The sequence below is a fragment of the Dasypus novemcinctus genome, chromosome 15 (genome assembly GCF_030445035.2).
Source record: "Dasypus novemcinctus isolate mDasNov1 chromosome 15, mDasNov1.1.hap2, whole genome shotgun sequence".
Taxonomy (NCBI): Eukaryota; Metazoa; Chordata; class Mammalia; order Cingulata; family Dasypodidae; genus Dasypus; species Dasypus novemcinctus.
In genome coordinates, this window is record NC_080687.1 from 15,247,785 (window position 1) to 15,269,853 (window position 22,069).

The window sequence follows — 22,069 nt, forward strand, 5'->3', positions numbered from 1 at the left end:
CAACTTGGACAGGTTCAAACTTTGCTGTTCTTTGGGTTGTACTTTAGCCAGCCAAATTTACTAATCAGTAGCTGAAGTTAGTGGTTAACCATCTCTTCCTCCCCTGTTTTTGGGAAATGGAGCTTCCAATTCCAGCCACTGAATAGCTCCTGGGTCGACTTGTGCTGCCAAAGTAGTATGATCACCAGCCTCCGTGGCTTGGCTGGTAATTTCCTGGAGAGGCTGGCACAGGTCCCCCTAGCTTCCTCCCTGCTAGAGGTGCCACTGGGTCCTAGGCTAGAGCTGCACTCTGATCTGGATGGAAAGAAGCCAGTCCTTACCAGCACTGGGATTTTCAGTCTGCCCCACTTCCCCTTGTGCCAGGCGCAGAGTTAAGATGGCAACTCCTGGCCTCTTTCTGACTTGGGCAAGTTCCAAACTTTAGCTGCTCTTAGGATTATACTTTAGCCCTCCAAATTTACTCATCAGTAGCTGAAGTTGGTGCCCAACCGTCTCTTCCTTCCCCGTTTTTGGGAAGTGGAGCTTTCAATTCCAGTCACAGAACAGCTACCGAGGTGGCTTGTGCCTCTGGTGGAAGATGGGCACTGGCCTCTGGAGTGCTCTACTCAGCATCTTCCCTGCAGATGGGCAGTCTCCTTCTGTTCCTTCAAGGATGTTGCAGGATTCTCTTCTGGTCTCCTGGGGTCCAAAAATAGGTAATCTAGATAGTTCTGTGTGATTAGTAACTGTCCTGTAGCACGAGCTCACTCTAGGAGCTTCTTACACTGCTGTCATCTTGCTGGTTGTTTCACCATATTCATTTTTTTTTTCAAATGTTGGCATCATTTATTGAGTGCCAGGCATTGAGTTTAGCAGTTTACATACAATAATGCTATATGGTAATTTTATACATGAGGAAACAGAGGCTTTAAGATAATCAGTAATTTCTCCAAAGTAACAAGTAAATGTTTTGGCCAGAATTTGAATCTAGATATGCCTGACCCCCAAGCCCAATTTCCTCATAATAAAGTCCTTTGGCTTTGAAAATAATGTTCCCGCATTTAATTTTGCACTAATTCTTTTTCTTTTTTTCTTTTTCTCACTCTTTTTAAATCGTTGGTATTTTGTATACTATTTATCATCAAAAAACTTACACCAGTTAATTAGGCAAAAGAGCTGCCTTAGTGATTTGTAGCAATCACTGTTGTAATTACACTTTTCCTATCAGAAAAAAAGTAACACCTTATTCATCTCAATAGTGGATAATTTCAGTAGACAATATAAGAATTTTCAAGAGACAATACCCCTAACAAAAATCTTGACAGTAACTTGAATAATGTGTTTCTAGACTTTCTAGTGAAAGATTGTTTGGGTGGAAACGTTTCTAAGTTTTCATGACTGAGAAAATATTCCTGTTGGTTTTAGTAATAAATGTCAACTTTATATTTCATTTCATTTTATTCTGATATTTCCTGTTGTGACAGGAAGTCTGTACCTATCATTCATTCATTCAGCAGTATCTTAGGAGGTTGGCTACTTAGTTCCTAATGTGTGTTGGAATTTGGGGCCCAGAATGGTCTGAAGATACGATGATGAGCAAGAGAACATGATCCCTGCTCTCATGAACTTATTATCTAACAAAAGAAACAGACAATTAGTAAGTAATGGCAATAAAGGTAATATGTCATCATGACGGGGAAATAAAGAGAATGCACAGCCCTTCGTTGTGGAAGACCCAGGCCAAAGAAAGCCTGACTTCATCATTAAATGAAAACCCACAGGTCCTGAAGTGCAAAGGGAGATTGCCCCAGGGCTTTGGAGCCAGATTACCTGGATTCAAATCCCAGTCCCACCTGTTACTAGCCTGGTACTTTGAAAAAGTTAGTTATCTGCTATCTTCAATTTCCTCATCATGTAAAATGGGGAATAGGCCTCAGGACATAATTCATGAGACTCAGAGTAAAATGAAAATGTGAGGTCTCAATTCAGAAATTATTAAAGATTTCAAGGTGGTGGCAGCAGGGTCTTAAAGCGAGCACAGGGCTCTTTGTGATTGTACAGCTTCCGTGGATGAAGCCAGCACGGTGGGACTGGTGATAAATAATACCTGCTCGTCACCTCATAGGTGCTATGTAAGCATCAGGATTATTGTTATACTGATAGGGGCTATAGGAGTGCGGCCCCGCCTTCCTGGGCACTTTTGACTTGGTGTCCTAAATTGCTGGACAGAGGAACAGATGCAGCATTCACCCTCCCACCCAGTATCTCAGCTGCGTGTCCTCTGCTCTGCTTACTAGCTGGTTTAAGAGTACACCAAAGTGAGTCCAAGTTGTCCTTCTGCCAGTTTATATCTTGGATTTGACTTTGGAGTCTGGCTGAAATCGCTGATCCCCTGGGAAGACTTTCAGGAGTAAGTCAAACTAATATTATCACTAAACCTCAATTAGCTCCTCTGCAAGTGGACTGTTAAAATTTGGCTTTTTGTTTCTGATGCTTTTGTTTTACTTTTAAAAATAGAGAATAGTGGGAGATCCTTTTTTATTTCTGAATTTCTAATTAGCAGAATGTATTTTGTGTTGGCTTCTGAATACTAACTTTACTTAGGGTAGAGTGGGCCTACCTAGTTGCCCATTTCAATTTTATTTTTTCATTTTGGAAAGTTTTATAACCACTCAAAAATTGATTACAATCTGATTATTCTTTCTTCTACTGCTATTTGCAATTTGATCTCCATGCTTGACTGTTCTTTAGGTTGCAATCTTCTCCCTCCTTCTTCTCACGACTCCACTAATTTATTTTGTGATCATGTATGTTCCTCCAGTTTACTGTTGGCTTTCCTAATCCATTTTATATAGATCCTTCTTTTACAATTTCATATTTTGGTCTCATTTGTTTTATCATAGAATTAATCAGGGTTTAATCTTGTTTCCAAATTTCAATGCTCTCATTTTAGGTCCCTGAGAATGGATAATGGTTGCATATATTTTTTATGTTCCATAGAGGTGATGTATTTCAGAGATTATTTTCTTTTATTTTTCTCCTGGTACTAGGTGTGATCACAGTTTCTAAGATGTTTCCCTATGTATTCATGCCCTTGTATAATCCCCTCCTTTTGAGTGTGGGCTGGCTCTAAGGACTTGCTTCTTATGAATAGCACACAGCAAAAGTGGTAAAATGTAATTTAAGAGATTAGGCTTATAAAAGACTGTGACTTCTTGCTTATAGTCTATCTCTCTCTCTCTTTCTCTCTTTCTCTCTCTCAATCTCGCTCTTGTGCCTTCATGCTTGCTCTGATGAAATCATCTGTTGCTTTATGAGCTGCCAAGTAGAAACACCCACATGACAAGAAACTGAGAGAAGTCTTGGGTAAACATTAGCAAGGAACTGAAATAGTCAGTCCAATAACTGGTGAGGAATTGAATCCTGTCAGAAACCACTTGAGGGAGCTCTGATGTGGAGACACCCAGGCTTTCTGTAACTGTGGCTCTGGCAGACACTTTGATTGTAGCCTGTGGGAAATTGAGAGCAAGGGACCCAGCTATAGTACCCACATTTGTGTAAATACGTTTAATTAAAATTGTTCCCCATAGGCTCACATAGCTTCATGTCTCAGATCAGAGTAAGCAGATTCTTTGCCAAAGAAATGTCTCAATCTCTCTGACAATCGTCAGCTGTCATGAAGTCTTTCTTGGGAGAATGATGATTTCAACAGCAATGACATTAATCTCATCATAGTTAGCTTCCCATTTGTGGGTGGTATCTTGTGTGAAATCTACAACAAGGATTTTAGGATTCACACATCAGAATTAAAGAGCTTATGGGGGATGGGACAGGGTGGGAATGACAGATTAAATGATCCTCTGTCAGTCACCCAAATACCTGTGAGTGGCAGTTAAGATTAAACTGAGACAAAGAGAAGGGTTAGATACGGAATCTAAAAAGTCCATAAGATGAAATCTACTAGTTTTTGCTATTATATTTTTAACACAAAATGAACTAACAGAGACCGTAAAACTTGAAAGTTACAAACAAGGCCTAGAGCAGCATTATGCCTGGGAGTTTCCTCCTGACAGCCTTCATGGTACTCAAATGTGGCCACTTTCGAAGCCAAACTCAGCATGTAGATGCAGTGCATTCTCCCCAGCGAGGGACATGACACCCGGGGATGAGCCTCCCTGGCACCGAGGGATCACTACCAAATACCAGCTGAAGATGCAACTAGAAAATGACCTTGAATTAAAGGTTCAATGCAGATCAGCAGAATATCCCTGTCTACATATAATAACATGACTTCAAAATGCTGTTTGACCTAATGTAAGAGGGAAATGGAAAGGAGAAATGAGTTTATATGGCTACAAGTCTCTAAAAAAGAGTCTAGAGGTTGTCAGAAGGATTGCCCTTATGCACAACTGAGCAGAGTCTAAGAGACAGATAAAGTAGATACAACCCCAGGTATTGGTTCTTTTGAGGGATAAAGAGACCCACGGGTTCTATGGTCATGGCAGATGGGGTTCACTGCCATATCAGATGGCCCTTCTTTGGAGCTGGTATTTCTGCATGATAGAACTGGACTCAGATGGGATCTCTTTTCACAAGACTTTCATGCTACTTTACTGGAATTGTAGTTGGTGCTGGGGTTTAAGATAAATTTAGGGGATTTGAATCTCTGGACTGACAATATGATAGCCAGGCCCTGAGCCTCAACAGACTTCAGCTCCTATACTCTGATTTATTGGACTTACCCCACTCAGCTAACATGGAGTTGAAGAAGGTCAACCACCACACCATGGAGCCTAGAGTGCCTACAACTGAAAGCAGGAGGATTGCATCCAGTATCCATGTGGAATCTAAGCCCCCACTTGACATAGATGTGCAATGGACACAACCAATCCAATGTCCACAGAGAAAATGTGGCATTGGTGTGGGAAGGGTAGCCATGGTGGCTACTGGGTGCGGGGAATGGGAGGAAGAGATGAGATGGGGAGGCGTTTTCGGGACTTGGAGTTGTCCTGGGAGTTGTCCTGGGATCCCCCCAGGGCCCACTGGATGGAACATAGGAGAGTGTGGGCTATGATGTGGACCATTGACTATGGGGTGCAGCAATGCCGAGAGATGTACTTACCAGGTGCAATGGATGTGTCATGATGATGGGGGAGAGTGTTGCTGTGGGGGAGTGGAGGGTGGGGGCGGTGGGGTTGAATGGGACCTCATATTTCTTGAATGTAATATTTTTTAAAAAAATGAATTAAAAAAAAAAGAAAAAAAAAGAAAAAAACCTTGAAAGTTACTAAGTCAAATAATTGCCATGTAAAAGAAAGAATGAGGAAAAATAAAAATAATTCTTCAATAGAAGATCAAGGGTTGTGGAGACAATTGGGATTTGAGTCAGCTATGTATGGGTTTGAATCCAAGCTCCACTGTTTTCTCCTACTGTGAATCTCAGCCTCCTTTTTCACACTAGTGGACATAGTTGACAAATTTGAAGGAGATTTCAATGCTTCTTTTTTCATTCAAAATATAATTCTGAAAAGGAAGGTAGAAACCTCCCCCACTTTTCTTGCTAGCTTCTATAATTCCTTAATAGCACACAGAAGATAAAAGGGAATAAATAACAATATCCAACTGGAGAAATGATTAAAGATTCCATGATGCAGATGGCATTTCAGATGGATGTCAAAAAGGTGAGATGCTACAGGATGGGGGACCAGCAAGTCTGTGAAAGGCATGCAGACAGTGAAGAACAAAGCATTAAGGGGCACAGTAAATGAAGGTCTGTCATTGGGAAAGGCTAGAAAATTAGGGTAGTATCACAATTTAGATACTTTTGCAAATCCAGGAATATTTGTCAAGGCTCTTTTGATTGCAAGTGACAACTTAGACTTGGAGTGTTTTAAGGGAAAAGGGAATTAATAGGTTAACTGGGAAGTCCAAGAGTGACTTCAAGCAAACCGGGATTCAGGGAGTCAAATAATGTCATCAGATTCACATTCTTCCTCTTCTCTTCTTTTTTTCTCAATTATTTTTTAGATTACATAAATGTTACATAAAAATTATAGGGGATTCCCATATGCCCCACCCACCCATTCATACTTTCCCACATTAACAACATCTTTCATTAGTGTGGCTATTTGTTACAATTGATGAAGACATATTGAAGCTTTGCTAGTAACTGTGGACTATAGTTTACATTATAGTTTATACTCTGCCCCACACAATTTTATACGTTATGACAAAATGTATAATGGCCTGTATCCATCATTGCAATGTCATGCAGGACAATTCCAATATCCCCAAAATGCCCCATATTACACCTATTCTTCCCTCTCCCTCCCCTCAGAACCTCTGGTGGCTACTGCCTTTATATCAATGATAAAAATTCTTCCATTGCTAGATTAATAATAAGTCTATCTGCTTTAGTCCATTGTTCATTCCCCAATCTTGAGGATTTTGTTATGGTAATGTCCACTCTTTCTCTAATTGAGAGAGCTTAGATCCTTTGGGGCAGATTGATGAAACTATCTTGCTTGGAGTTGCAGATACTCTCTGTTCCTTGGGATGGGCATTGTCCACAATCATCTCCTTGTTAGTTGTCTTAGGTGAGTCCAAGGAACTAGAGAGTAGGTGTTGCAACACTGATGAGGTTCAGGGCTCAACTGGCACATAAACAGACCAAGGATTTAAGTCCCTGGGACATATATTTTTAACAAGTATAGTGTTAATTATAGGTTTAAATAAAATGGGCAGAAGAGCCTTTTGTAGGGAAACTATAAATGAATCTAAGTCTTTTACACTGGGGAGCATAAATTTCAGAGTAAGGCCAACTGACAAGGTGCCAAATTCCTGAGCTTGTCTGCCCTGCTTATAGTGTCTGGATATCTCTAGAGCTTGCAGGAGCCCTGCTGTTTGAAACACTGTTTACCATGGTAGTCAATGAGAGCCTGCTGAGACATGCATAAGCGTAATCTCTGGAAAGACCTCCTGACTCACTTTGAATTCTCTTAGCCATAAAAACTCATTTGTATTTAATATTTCCCCTTTTTGGTCAAGGTCTTTTTCTAGATGCATTGATAGTTTGGCACTTGGTAATAATCGTTTGGTGCCAGGAAGCCTCATCCCTCCAGGAGTCATTTCCCATGCCAGGGGAAGGTAGTACAATTAGATGCTGAGTTTGGCTTAGAGAGAGGCCACATTTGAGCAACAAGGAAGCTTTTAGGACATAACTTGTAAGCAATATTTAACACTAGGCTAAGTTTCAATTTCACAAGAAAAGTTTCTAAAGTACAGTCATTAATATCAAGGGCCTGGTGTAATGGTCTGTCTTCCTTCACTAGGCACTGCCCATGTACTAAGGAGATTCCTGCCATTCTATTAGAGAATGTAGCCGCACCCCCCAAGATGGGAATTCAATATTCTTTCAGTTATTGTGTGGGTCTCCACGCAATGAGACAATGCCCCATGAACACTTGAACATATTTATGTGCCTTAGAGGCATGCCCTAGGTGCACCCCTCCCCATACATCCCCCCATCACCAACACCCCTACCAATGATCCTCTCCTGCTACAGCTGAGACCCTTCTGTGACCCAAAACCTCTCCAAAACTGAAGCCAAAAAAATAACCAAATAAAATTAAATGAGGAAACAAAATAATGATAATAATTTTAAAAATAAATAAAATACAATTATAAAAAATAAAAAATTTGAAATAAAATAAAAATTTTTATACATTGTGTCTTTCATCACTTTAAGATCTGTTATCTTATATATACAGTGACAATTGCTTCCCTATGTTCCTTCAGTGTTTTATTTTATTTTTTTCATTTTATATTCAAAGAAGCATTAGGTTACAGAGAAGTCACATAGAAAATATAGGGGATGTCCATATATTCAACACTTTTCCCCTTTTCCCATTCTCCCCTATTTATAACATTTTACATGTGGATGGTACATTTGTTACAATTGATGTACAAATATTGAAGCACTGCTACTAACCATGGTCAATGGTTTACATTGTGTTTTCCATTTTGCACCATACAGTTTTATAAGTTTTGACAAAATTTAAAATGGTCTGTATCTGTTATTGTAAGATCATGCAGAACAATTCTAATGCCCTAAAAATGTCCTATGTTCTATTCTTCCCACCCCCAGTCCTTGGAACCTATGGTAACCACTAAGTTTCAATGTTTGAAGAATAATTCACAGTTACTTGCTATAATACTGAGGAGTTGACATATTGGTCTGTTTTCTTTTATTAGGCACTGCCTATATTCTCGAGAGATTATTGTCCCTCTAATTGTGAACATAGCAGGACTCCTTATGATGGGAATTTAATATTTTCTTTATTATTGTGTGGGTTTCCACCCACTGAAATAGCACATTAGGACAAGATGAACACTTTACATATTCCACAGACGTATGCCCCTAGGTGTGCCCTATCCTGCGTATCTTCCCATACCAGCTGAACAACAGACTCTTAGACACTCAGTGGATCGAGGAGGAAATTGCAGAAGAAATCAGTCACTACCTTGAAATGAATGAAAATTAGAGCATGATGTAGCAAAACCTATGTGATGAGTAAAAGCAGTTCTGAGAGGGAAATTTGTAGCCATAAATGCCTATATTAAAAAAAAAGAAACATCTAAAATCAAACACCTAACTGCACAACTGGAGGAATTAGAAAAAGAACAAAAAAAAACTAATCACAAAGCAAATAAAAAGAAGGAAATAACAAAGATTAGAGCAGAGCTAAATGAAATTGAAAATAAGAAAATACTAGAAAATTTAACCAAACCAAAAGCTGGATCTTTGAGAAAAATTAATAAAGTTGACAAACCCTTAGCTAGACTAACAAAGAAAAAGAGAGAAGATGCAAATACATAAAATAAGAAATGAGGAAGGGGATATCACCACTGATCCCACAGAAATGAAGAGTATCATAAGAGGATACTTTGAAAAATTGTATGCCAACAAGATGGATAACTTAGAGGAAATGAACAAATTTCTAGAAACACACAGTCTACAAAGAAGAAACTGATGAACTCAAAATACTAATCACAGGTAACAAGATTGAATTTGTCATGAAAAACCTCCCAAATGAGAAGAGCCTAGGACCAGATGGCTTCACAGGTGAATTCTACTAATCATTCTGAAAAGAACTAGCACCAATCCTGCTTAAACTCAGCCAAAAAATAAAAGTGGAGGGAACACATTGCCTGTTTACCATGTGAACATTACCCTAATACCAAAGTCACATAAAGATGCCATAAGAAAACTACAGACCAATTTCTCTAAATGAACCTGGATGCTAAAATCCTCAACAAAATACTTGCTAATTGTATTCAATAGCACATCAAACAAATTATACACCATAACCAAGTGGGTTTCATCCCGTATGTTATGTGCAAGGATGGTTTAACATAAGAAAATCAATGTAGGGACGTGGACTTGGCCCAGTGTTTAGGGTGTCCATCTACCACATGGGAGGTCCACTGTTCAAACCCCGGGCCTCCTTGACCCGTGTGGAGCTGGCCCATGTGCAGTGCTGATGTGCACAAGGAATGCCGTGCCACGCAGGGGTGTCCCTCACATAGGGGAGCCCCACACGCAAGAAGTGCGCCCTGTAAGGAGAGCCACCCAGTGCGAAAGAAAGTGCAGCATGCCCATGAATGGCGCTGCACACACGGAGAGCTGACACAACAAGATGATGCAACAAAAAAACCCCACAGATTCCTGTGCTGCCCACAACAACAGAAGTGGACAAAGAAGAATACACAGCAAATAGACACAGAGAACAGACAACGGGGGTGGGGGTGGGGAGAGAAATAAATAAAATAAATCTTTAAAAAAAAAGAAAATCAATGTAATATACCACATTAACAGATTGAAAGAAAAAAAATCACGTGAGCATTTCTATTGATACAGAAAAAGCATCTGACAAAATACAGCACCCTTTTTTTTTTTTTTTAAAGATTTATTTATTTATTTAGTTTCCCCCCCTCCCCTGGTTGTCTGTTCTTGGTGTCTATTTGCTGCGTCTTGTTTCTTTGTTTGCTTTTGTTTCTTTGTCCGCTTCTGTTGTCGTCAGCGGCACAGGAAGTGTGGGCGGCGCCATTCCTGGGCAGGCTGCTCTTTCTTTTCACGCTGGGCGGCTCTCCTCACGGGCGCACTCCTTGCGCGTGGGGGCTCCCCCACGCGGGGGACACCCCTGCGTGGCACGGCACTCCTTGCGCGCATCAGCACTGCGCATGGCCAGCTCCACACGGGTCAAGGAGGCCCGGGGTTTGAACCGCGGACCTCCCATATGGTAGACGGACGCCCTAACCACTGGGCCAAAGTCCGTTTCCCAACAGCACCCTTTCTTGATAAAAACGTTTCAAATGATAGTAACAGAAAGATACTTCCTCAACATGATAAACGGTATATATGAAAAACCCACAGCTAACATCATATTCAACAGTGAAATGCTAAAGGCTTTCCCTCTAAATCTGGAACAAAACAAGGATGCCCATTGTCACCACTCTCATTTCACATTTTGTTAGAAGCACTTGCTCAAGCACTTAGACAAGAAAAAGAGAGAAAAGGAATCCAAATTGGAAAAGGGGAAGTAAAAATTTTACTATTTGCAGTTGACATGATCCTATACATAGAAAGCCCTGAGAAATCTACAGCAAAGACTCTAGAGCTGATAAACAAGTTTAGCAATGTGGTAGGATCTAAGATCAACATGCAAAAATCAGTAGCGTTTCTATAGTTCAGTAATGATCAATCTTTCAAGGAAATCAAGAAAAAGATTCCATTTACAATAGCAACTAAAATAATCAAATACCTAGGAATGAACTTAACCAAAGAAGTAAAGGACTTGTACACAGAAAACTACACAGCATTGTTAAAGTAAATCAAAGAAGACCTAAATAAATGGAAGAATATTCCATATTCATGGATTGGAAGACTAAATATCATTAAGATGTCTGTCCTACCCAAATTGACTTACAGTAATGCAATCCCAATAAAAATTAAAAGAACATTTTTTACTAAACTGGAAAAGCTAATTATGTAATTTATTTGGAAAGGCAAGGGGTCCCAAATAACCAAAGCCATATTGAAAAAGAAAAATGAAATTGGAGGAATCATATTACCTACTTTAAAGTATACTACAAAGCTACCATGGTCAGAACTGCATGTTATTGGCACAAGGATAAACATACTGACAAATGGAATAAAATTGAGAGTTCTGCCATAGATCCTTTCATATATGGTAAGCTGATATTTGAGAAGGCTACCAAGTCCACTCAACTGAGACAGAATGGCCTCTTCAACAAATGGTGCTTGGAGAAATGGATATCTATATCTATATCCAAAAGAATGAGAGAGAATCATCATCTCATACCTTGTAAAAAAAAAAAATAACTCAAGATGCATAAAAAATCTAAATATAAAAGCCAAGACCATAAAGTTCCTAGAAGATAATGTAGGGAAGCATCATAAGATTTTGTATTAGTAAATGATTTCTTAGGCTTTATACCCAAAATGAGAGCAATGAAAGAAAAAGTAGATAAATGGGATCTTCTCAACATTAAAAACTTTTGCACTGCAAAGGAGTTTGTCAAGAAAGTGAAAAGGCAGCCTACTCAATGTGAGAAAATATTTGGTAGCCATCTATCCAATAAGAGCCTAATATCCAACATATATAAAGAAATCCCACATCTTGAAAATTAAAAAAAGAGACAAACCCATTTTTAAAAATAGATAAGAGATTTCAGTAGACACTTCTCCAAAGAAGACATACAATTGGCTAAGAAGCACCTGAAAAGATGCTCAACATCACTAGCTAATATGGAAATGCAAATCAAAACTACACTGAGATATCATCTTACACCTATTAGGCTGGTGGCTATTATAAAAAAAGAACTACAAGTGTTAGAGAGGATTTGGAGAAAGGAAACACTTATTCACTGCTGGTGGGAATGTATTATGGTGCAACCTTTGTGGATGACAGTTTGTTGGTTCCTCAGGATGCTAACTATAGAATTGCCACATGATCCAATATTCCCACTGCTGGGTATATACCCAGAAGAACTGAAAGCAGAGACATGAACAGATAGATGTATACCAATATTCAAAGTGACATTATTCACTATTGCCAAAAATTAGAAGTACCTAAATGTCCATCAACAGATGAATGGATAAGCAAACTGTGGAATATACATACAATGGAATATTAATCAGCTGTGAGAAGGAATTCATTATTAACACATGGGATAACATGGATGAACCTTGAAGATCTAATGTTGAGTGAAGCAAACCAGGCACTGAAGGAAAAATATTACATGACCTTACTGATATGACTAAGCAAATTGAGCAGACTCACAGAGCTAGAGTCTGGAAGATAGGATAAGAGGAGACAGAAAGGGAGTAAATGGCCCATATGAGCAAAATCTATGATAAGTTGGAACAGTGTGGTTGGGTGGATGGGTATGAGAGTGGTGCAGTGATGTGATTGGGTTCAACAGTGCTGGTCTGTGAGGGTTGGTTTGGACTATCCGTGAAATTGGGGAGAGTGTTGGAGGAAGGAGCAGGTGAACTCTGGGGATTTGCAGGTGTGGTTGAACTACAATTGGAGGACTGTTCTTTCTTCCTCTTTTGACTCTGTGAGGATCAATTTCTGGACTGCATTTCTCTTTCAGTAATGTATTTATCTTTACACATACAGTTCATCATTCTTTTATTTATTTTAACTTTGTAGTAAGTTTGGAAATCAGGTAGCCTGTGTCCTCCAACATTACTATCCTTTAAATATTGTTATGATTATTCTAGGTCCTGTACATTGTCATATAACTTTTAAGACCAGCCTTTCAATTGCTACAAAAGAAAAAAAAACCCTGCTGTATCTTTGATAGGAATTGTACTGAATCTGTAGATCAATTTGGGGAGGATTAACTCTTAACAATCTTACGTTTTCCAATCAACAAACAGGTTCTACTCTCCATTTCTCAAGCTTTTCTTGAATTGCTCTCAGAAACTTGTCTGAAAGAAGTCAATGAAACAACTGCTCGAATGCATTATTGAAGAATATGAATTTGTAGTTCCTGCCTTTTGGTTCATGATTCAGGCTAAGTGGAGGAAAGATGGCCTTTTCACAGCTCTCTAAGCGTAGGGTTCAGAACAGTAAAGAGCTGGAAAGAGGACCAGGAGAAGCTTTAAACTAGTGGAGTAGGATCTCTGATGAGAGGGTTGTTATAGTTTCAGAAAAGTGTTGAGATGGAGTCAGGGAATGACCAGGCATAAGCTGGAAAGGAAAGTGCAGAGATTCAGGAGTCAATTAAAAAATAGAATTTAATGTGTTTCCTTAAACTAGGTAAGTGGTTTTACTTGAAGAGGATTTTAAGAAGAGGAGTTTCCCCTAGTTCATTCTTCATGAACGTCTGTTTACTTCTCACTCCCCATAAAACAGCTTTTGGATACCAGTGTCTTTGGCACATCTCAGTAGAGGGAATAGGGCCTCTGACCTTAGAACACCTTAAAAATTAAATTTAAAACTGAATAGGAAAATATTTTTACAAGTTCATATATATATATATATATTCTTAGAAATATTTTATTGTCCGAGAATATGACATGAATTGCCATGAGACATTTGGACTGGTGGGAGAATTGAGAATTGTCGGGGGGGCGGGGGAGGGAATGATCAATAAACAGGGGTCAATAATAGTTTAGGGAACTAATCGTCCCTAGGTTTCAAAGAGGAAGTGATTAGATAATGTGGGAAGTTATATTCAGCTCATAATCAATTCAAAGCATCTCTTCATAAAAGTCAAGTAAGGCTGGGACTCAAATATTGTATTGCAATTTGTTTTTTATCTCACCCTGGAAACATATTTTAATATCTTCTTCAAATATACCCTTCTGAAAGTGAGGGATAACTATATTAGGATTTGTTACACTTTTCATTTCATTCTCTCACTTCTCTAAGATATGTAACTGGATGCAATGCATCAGACTGGGTTAGATGCTGATTTTGAACCAGACTTTTCAATTAATAATATATGGAAATTGTCAAGGGAGAGAAGGCAGCAGCAAAATGTTATGTAGAGTATGATCTCATTTTGGCTAAAAAAATTATACATGTGCCTGCATATGTGTAGTTTATGTCACACATTAATGAAAATTATATATAACATAAATTATGTATATATATTTTATGTATATGAATGGTAAAATATCTGGAAGGAGATATATTAATGTTTAAATTCTGGGTGTTGGGATACAAATATATATTATATTATTATTTACAAAATTACCTTTTTAAATATTAAAGGCAATTCAATTTTATTAAATAAAACATAACCTAGTGCTTTTGAAAAGAAAATAAACATATGAAATAGACTTTCAGATACAAAGTAACATTAGGTTTTAAAAATAGGTCACTATAAAATTATTAAAAGAGTATAAATGAGGAAAGTTATAATTCCAAGCTTGTAACCTAATAGTATAGCTTCAAATACACAAAGCGAAAAATGACAGCAAAAGGAGAAAGGTACAAATATGCAATCATGGTGGAAAAAAATTTAAATTAATCATAGTGAAATATTTTAACACATGTCTCTCAGAAATTAATTTAGAAGCATGAAAAACAGAACAGAAAAACTGACAAGCTTTATTTAATGAGCATATATATAGAGCCCTTATGTGGGCATCACCAGTCCAGAATCCTCAGGAGTGGGGAATGGATGATGGACTGGAGTAGACCTACAGTTGTTCTACTGTAGACTTGCTGTGACCCTAGCAATCGAAGAACATTTATCATGGATGAGGCAGTGGCCACTGGAGGTTCTGAGGAGAGGAAGAGGGAAAAATACATGTAATTTGGGGGCATTTTTGGGACTTGGGAATTATCCTGAATGACATTGCAATGACAGATACAGGCCATTGTATGTCTTGTAATAACTTGTGAAAATGTGTAGGAGAGAGTGTAAACTACAGTGTAAACTATAATCATTCCTTAGTGGCAATTCTCCAAGATGTGTTCATCAATAGTGGTAAATGTACCACAGTAGTGAAGGATGTTGTTGATGTGGGAATATGTGGGAAGGCTAGGGAGTGGGCATATGGGAATCCCCTATATTCTGTCCAACAAATAAGTCTCTAAACATTTCAAAGAAGAGTGTCATCCTAACCATGTTATCTATCAATATGTGATTAAGTTAGAAACCCTACAATAGAGGCAGTTAAACCCTATTTGGAATCTTATTTTTAAAAGGAAGTAGAACATCTATTGTATTTAAATATAATAAAATCACCCTACATCACAGTTCTTGTTGGATATTTCTGAAGACTATTTTAAGGAAAATTTGCAGTTTTAATTTCATATATTAGAAAAAAAGAAAGAACTAATATTTAATGAGGTAAGCACAGCATTTAAGAAATTGAGGGGAAAAATAAAGAGGAAGAAATTAAATAATAAAAGGAAGAGCAGAAATTTATGAAACCACACTCAAAAAAAAAAAATCAATTACAGATAATTAGCAAAGCCAGAAGTTGGTTCTTTGTGGGGGGAAAAAAGGTAATAAAATATATAAACTCTGAAAAGATTGGTCAAGGATAAAAGAGAGCACAAATAAATAACATTAAATATGAAATAGGGAACAGAACTATAGATATAGCAAGAGATTTAAACTGTAAGAGACCACTATGTATCAATTAATGGCTAATGTGTTTGACAAGTTAGATGAAATAAGACAATTTCTTCGAAAAATATGACTGAAAAATTGTTTTAGAACCAACAAAAAGCTTACATAGCAATATGATTAAATAGAATAATTACTTCATAATCTATCCTCATAGACAATGCAAAACCCTATCATTTTATTGGAGAATTCTAATAAATAACAGTCCAGAAAAAAATAATTATAATCTCACATGAACTTTTCCAGAAACCCCCAAAAAGAGGTCACTCAGACATCATTGTATGAAACTATTATAACCTTGATACCAGAAGCTGAAAATGATAGTTCAAGAAAGAAAAATTACAAGGCAATTTTAGCTCTCAACAAAGATGCAATATACGTCACAAAATATCAGCAAATTGACTCTCAACATGCATGTATTCCACAGAATGCTGAAATTTGGCTTTTTATTTCCATCTAATCCAAGAATCACTGAGTACTTGTGTAGGCCAGTTTCTGTTTCATGAAGACTGAAGTGGTAGGCAAAATAGATATAGTTTTCCTATTACAGACATTATCCTCAAACTTTAGGGTTATAACTGGATATTCATAGTTCACCATCTCTAATCTTGGTTTACACTCTCTGTTTATTATGCTTTCTAATGTTTATTCATGTAATAATTTCCTTTTCATTTCTTTTCCCCACTGATTTGAAAGTTAAACATCCTTGTTTTCATTCTGAGAGCAGTTTCGTGATAATTTTCAGATATTCATTTGCATATATATGTATGTAAGTGTAGGTATGTAACCTTGTCTATATATTAGACCAACAACATCAGGGTTGAAATTCCCCATGTAACAAAAGGAAATTAACATGACAGCATCTCCTCTCCTCCCTCTCCCCACATATCTTAAATTTGTTGCTATTATCTAGATTCCAAGTCTGCATTATTGTTAAACTATCACTTTTTACTTTTCCATGCCAATCCCGGGGTTCTTTAATAAGGGCAGCCTTTGGCATCTCTCTTTCCCTCAGTAAAGTGCCATCGAAATATCATCAGTGAAAACCACTACTATCTGATCAACAACTCTAATGGATTTTCACTGTCAGTGACAAGGCATCTGTATAATTCCCTAGGAAACTAATGCTAGTTTCAACTCATTACTGTCAAGGACTATTGGCCAATTAGTTCCAATTCAGTCTAAATGGGTAACAGAAACTTAAACATTCCTGAAGTCATAATGAACTATGACTTTTGCTAAAGAATGATGGAAAGTCAGATCATAGCTGGTTCTTCCCCAGAATATGCTAATCTTCAAATCTGAATAGTCTTAAAACATAGCAGCTATCTATGTTTTGAAAGAAAGCAAACTACTTGCCATATACCAAACTATTATCTTTATGTTTCAGAAAGTAAAATATTCATCCCCTTTGAAGGTCCACAACATTTTCCACAACTAAAATAGGAGCATCTTAAAAAGATAACTCTCTTAGAAAGTAAATAAATAGCTTTCTCATAAAGTAAATAAAGATATATAGATATAGATACAATTTATTTCTGTATCCCCATCATACCCCTGCCTTCCATTCCTCAGGTAACCAATACTCTGACATTAATTTTACTACAATGTATATAAAATGTACACAGTCTATAATACTTTTAAAATGTAAATTACTTTTTAATTATATGTAAATAGTATTATATCCCTTGTTTCAGTTTGCTAGGCTGCTTTATTTTTTATTATTTTTTAAAGATTTATTTATTTATTTATTTATTTCTCTCTCCTTCCCCCCCCCCCCACATTGTCTGTTCTCTGTGTCTATTTGCTGTGTCTTCTTTGTCCGCTTCTGTTGTTGTCAGCGGCACGGGAATCTGTGTTTCTTTTGTTGTGTTATCTTGTTGTGTCAGCTCTCTGTGTGTGTGCAGCACCATTCCTGGGCAGGCTGCACTTTCTTTTGCGCTGGGCAGCTCTCCTTATGGGGCTCACTCCTTGTTCGTGGGGCTCCCCTACACAGGGGACACCCCTGCATGGCTTGGCACTCCTTGCACGCATCAGCACTGAGCGTGGGCCAGCTCCACACGGGTCAAGGAGGCCCGGGGTTTGAACTGCGGACCTCCCATGGACGCCCTAACCACTGGGCCAAGTCTGCCGCCTAGGCTGCTTTAAGCAGATAAATGAAAGGGGTTGGCTTGACATGCTGGCAATCCTTGAAGCTTCTGCCACATGGCAAAGCACATGGTGGTATCTGCTGGTCTCTCCCTTCTCTTCCAGGTTTCATTGCTTTCAACTTCTTTCTTCCATGGCATGCTCCTCTCTCTCTCTCTCTCCATTCCATTTATAAGAGATTAGAGTAAGAGGATTAAGACCCATTCTGAATGAGGCAGGTCATACCTCAACTGAAGAAGCCCCACCAAAACGTCCTACTTAAAATGAATCCAAACCCACAGGAAAGGATTATATTTAACAACATGCCTTTCTGGGGTTCATATAGATTCAAACCACCACACCATATGTATGTAAACTTTTTACCCACATTTTTTATGCATATTAATCTAAATCATTCATTCAACTGGCTGTTGGTCTCCTCTACGTGAATGCCACAGTTCTTTATGTAGTCCCCTATTGATGGACAACTAGATTGTTCCTTTTTTCCCTGCTTTTACAGCCAACATTGGTGAACATCCTCATACTTTCTCCACATGAATTAGAGTGGTTGAGACATATGATTGCTGGATTATTGGCTATTTACACCTTTAATTTGAAGGATATTACTAAATTGTTCTCCAAACTAGATGTACCAACAACAATTCATGTTCTCATCAGAATTATATGACTGTTTCTATTTTCCCACATTCTGACCAGCACTTGCTATTATCAAACATTTTTTTTATTCAGATAATTATAAAATATTTTCTCATTGCTACTATTTTTAAATTTGTATTTTTTTTAACACTAGGTTGATTTTGTATTTTCCTAACACTAGGTTGAATGTTTTTTCATCTCTTTACTGACAATTTAGTTTTCACACTCTGAATTGCTCCTATTACATCCTTTTAAAACTATAATATTGGGTTCTTTGTTTTTTATTTCCTTCAGTATGTAGGAGCTTAATGAAATACATATATATTCTGTATGCTATTTCTGTGTTGGTTTTGCATGTCGGAAACATTTTTTCTGGTTGGAGGCTTATCTTTTCTGGTTTATTTCTTTATCCCTTATTCAATACCACATTTTTCAGTTCTCATCATAATTTATAAGTCATGTATGGCAAGTCCCTTCTCTTTATTTGGATTTCTCCTTTCAGCTGATCTACTTTATTTTTCCATGGAGAAATAGAATGGCATCTTAGTCAGAAGCTGTCAAGAGCCTTTAAGTCATTTCAGGGCTGAGACTTTGGCATGGTAGATAGATTGGTAATGAAAGCCCAGTGACTAGGTTTCAGGTTGAATTAGACCATGTATTGCACCCTTTTTGCTCGTGTTTTGACTGAGATATTCCTCTGGCTCTTACTCTGGTTCTCAAACTCTGGCTTCTGTCTGTCTCCTCACTGATCCTTTATTTTCTCCAAGCTTTTTTTTAAAGAGTTATTTATTTATTTCCCCCCCTTCTCCTCCTCCCACCCTGCTGTTTTTGCTGTCCGTGTTGTCTTCTCTTCTCATTTTCTCGCCTCTGGAATTCACCATGATTCGATCCTGGAGACCTCTGATGGGGAGAGAGAGGTTCTCTGTTAATTGTGTCACCTCAGTTTCTGGTTTCTGCTGTGCTTCACTTTGACTCTCCTTGTCTCTTTTGATGCGTCATCATCTTGCTGCGTGACTTACTCAAGCAGGCACTGGCTCACCACATGCGCATTCGTGCGGGCACTGGCTTGCCGCATAGGCACACTTTCTCTTCCTCTTTTTCACCAGGAGACCCCAGGGATGGAACCCAGGTCCTCCCGTATGGTAGGCAGAAGCTCTATCAGTTGAGCCACATCCGCTTCCCTCTCCAAGCTTTTCTTAAGAGTCTAGAAGTTTTGGCACTTCTTTGAATTTGGGGCTAATTTTAGGTCTTTGCAAACCTGGGAAAAAGAGGGTGTCATTACATAAATGATGTGTATTTGGTCAATTGAGATAATCTCAGAATGACAGGACTTAATGCAAACTACTTCCCTCCATTTGACAGGAAGGAAATAAAGTATACTAGAGCAAAGTACTGTAGTTAACTTTGGATGTAGTAAAAATCTTTGCCTGAATACTTTTCCAGGATCCAATTCACTTCCCTTTCAAAAGTTCTGGCTACATTAAATGACATTATTCTTGAGACAGATCACTTACCCCAAAATAAGAATGAAAGTCAGCCTGGAATAATGGATTCTTTGCTGCTTTAGTTATCTTGGAAATTGTGTGTATATATATATACATGTATATATATATATATATATATATATATACATGTATATATATATATATTTTTTTTTTGGTCAGAAGTGATATGTTTAATAAAAAGTCTAGGAAATAGTTGCATTTAAATTTTGGTGTTTTGGTCAACTTATAATAGCTAATATTTTAATGAAAACTTGTTGCAGTTTTACAAATATAGAGGTCAGGGATATTTATCAACATCTATCTTACTGCCCAGTATTTCTGTCTAGTATATGCAGCTGTTGCCCATATCAAGAGATGAAAAAAGCAAAAGAATTGGCAGGTAGCAGTTCATATTTTCCTTTGTGAATTTTGTTAGAAAACCTAACAAAAATTAAATAATAGTGTTGTTTACTCAGTTTCATTGAGGTCTACAGCATGATTTCTATTAGTGTATCCTTTACATCTATGGAATGATGTCAAGTTCTTCCATAATATGCTACTGGAACTTCCAAAAGTATTAAATTATCTCCCTCTATCTCCCTCTATCTCTGCCTCATTTCTGTCCAACATGTCTCACTTCTTTTAACAAGTCTTTATAAGTGGCAACAAAATGATCTAAATTTGAGTGAACTTGTGAAAAAACCAACAACCAAAACATGCTATAAATAGATGGATTTAAATAATTAACTAATTATAAATAATTTAAATTTTCTTTATTCAGCAAGCGTTTATTGGACTACTTTTCTATACCTGGTATTTGCTTGATGCAGGATGACTGAAAATAAAGAAATCATGGTTAGATCAATTAGGCACACATAATATCCTATTATCCGAATCTTACTGAGTTGCTATGTTTGGATTGGAAAAGTTAAGATATCCAAAGATACCAGTATTTGATTATTTAGTGACAGCAGATATGAAAAGTTCTCGCACAACTGCAGAGACAGTTAAAAAAAATTGCTTTTATCAGACCTCACGTGCAATTATGTGTTCTGGGTTATAACAACCTTTGCTATTCTATATTATTCCTTTTAAAAGTGAAGGACAATTTATAATTAATAAAGACCAGATTTTTAGGTTGTGCTGATAGTTTCCTGGCTCTGATGGATTCCCATGGGCTATGGATTACCATCTTCTTGTAAGTTTTTCCCCAGCAATTATGAGCAATCAGAATTTTGATCAAATTGTGACATGATGACAGTTACTAACTTAATGTAAGAAGCAAATGGATCCAAGCAGTCAAAGGGATGAACTAAAGCAGACACTGCTAGTGTTTGGCCCGGATCCCTGGATCCCATCTACAGAATCTATATTGCTGTTTTTCAGTTTCTGTGTGCTTCATTCTTAACAGATCACACCTGCAAACTTCTTCAAAGGACTATCTTTGGACTATTGGAGTTGCTTTATGAAGAGCCAGAAGTGCCTGAAACTTGAATTTCCCTATTGGTGGACCGTTACTGATGACTGATTGGCCTCGAAGATTGAGAGCTCAGTTTCCTTGTCTCTGCAACTCCTCTGTGAAATGTATACTCCAAGGCTTCCTATAGGTCTGGCCAGGTCTAGAGCTTTGCCTTGTTTGGCTTCTTCTCCTTCCCTTTCCTGCTTCTTCCACTCCCAACTTGAAAGTTTCTCCTTGGAGCACTTTAATAAATCATTTGCATGAGAATTCTTGACTCAGGATCTGGTTCTGGGGAATCCAACCTAAGACAGTGAGGATATTTTAATACCAGGTGTTGAGACTGCTGAATTTCCATTTGGAAGAAAATGAAATTATCATCTGTTTTTGGATGATATGTGGAAGGTCTTTGGTGACAAGACACAAACACAGATAGCCAGCCTGCTGAGAATGCAAGAAAGGACAGCTTTGTTAGATCAGAGGCCCTAGAGGGGTAGAGGGGAGAAAGAGGGCTGTGGAGGGGTGTGGGATTGGCCTAACCTAACCTTACCTAACCTGACCTTACCTACCCTGTCCTTACCTAACCTAACCTAACCTAACCTTACCTAACCTTACCTAACCTAACCTAACCTAACCTATGACTAGGTCAGGCAGGAGACAAAGCACCAAATGTAATTACCTATTG

General features: G+C 37.9%; 1 long non-coding RNA gene across 1 annotated transcript; it reads left to right on the top strand.

Annotated features, from left to right (window-relative positions):
- The first annotated feature begins 359 nt into the window (after positions 1-359).
- On the top strand, positions 360-21,654 carry LOC131273532 (uncharacterized). The gene is made up of 2 exons (XR_009180784.1): positions 360-695; positions 21,340-21,654. It is a non-coding gene; the product is annotated as an uncharacterized lncRNA (long non-coding RNA).
- Positions 21,655-22,069: the final 415 nt, after the last annotated feature.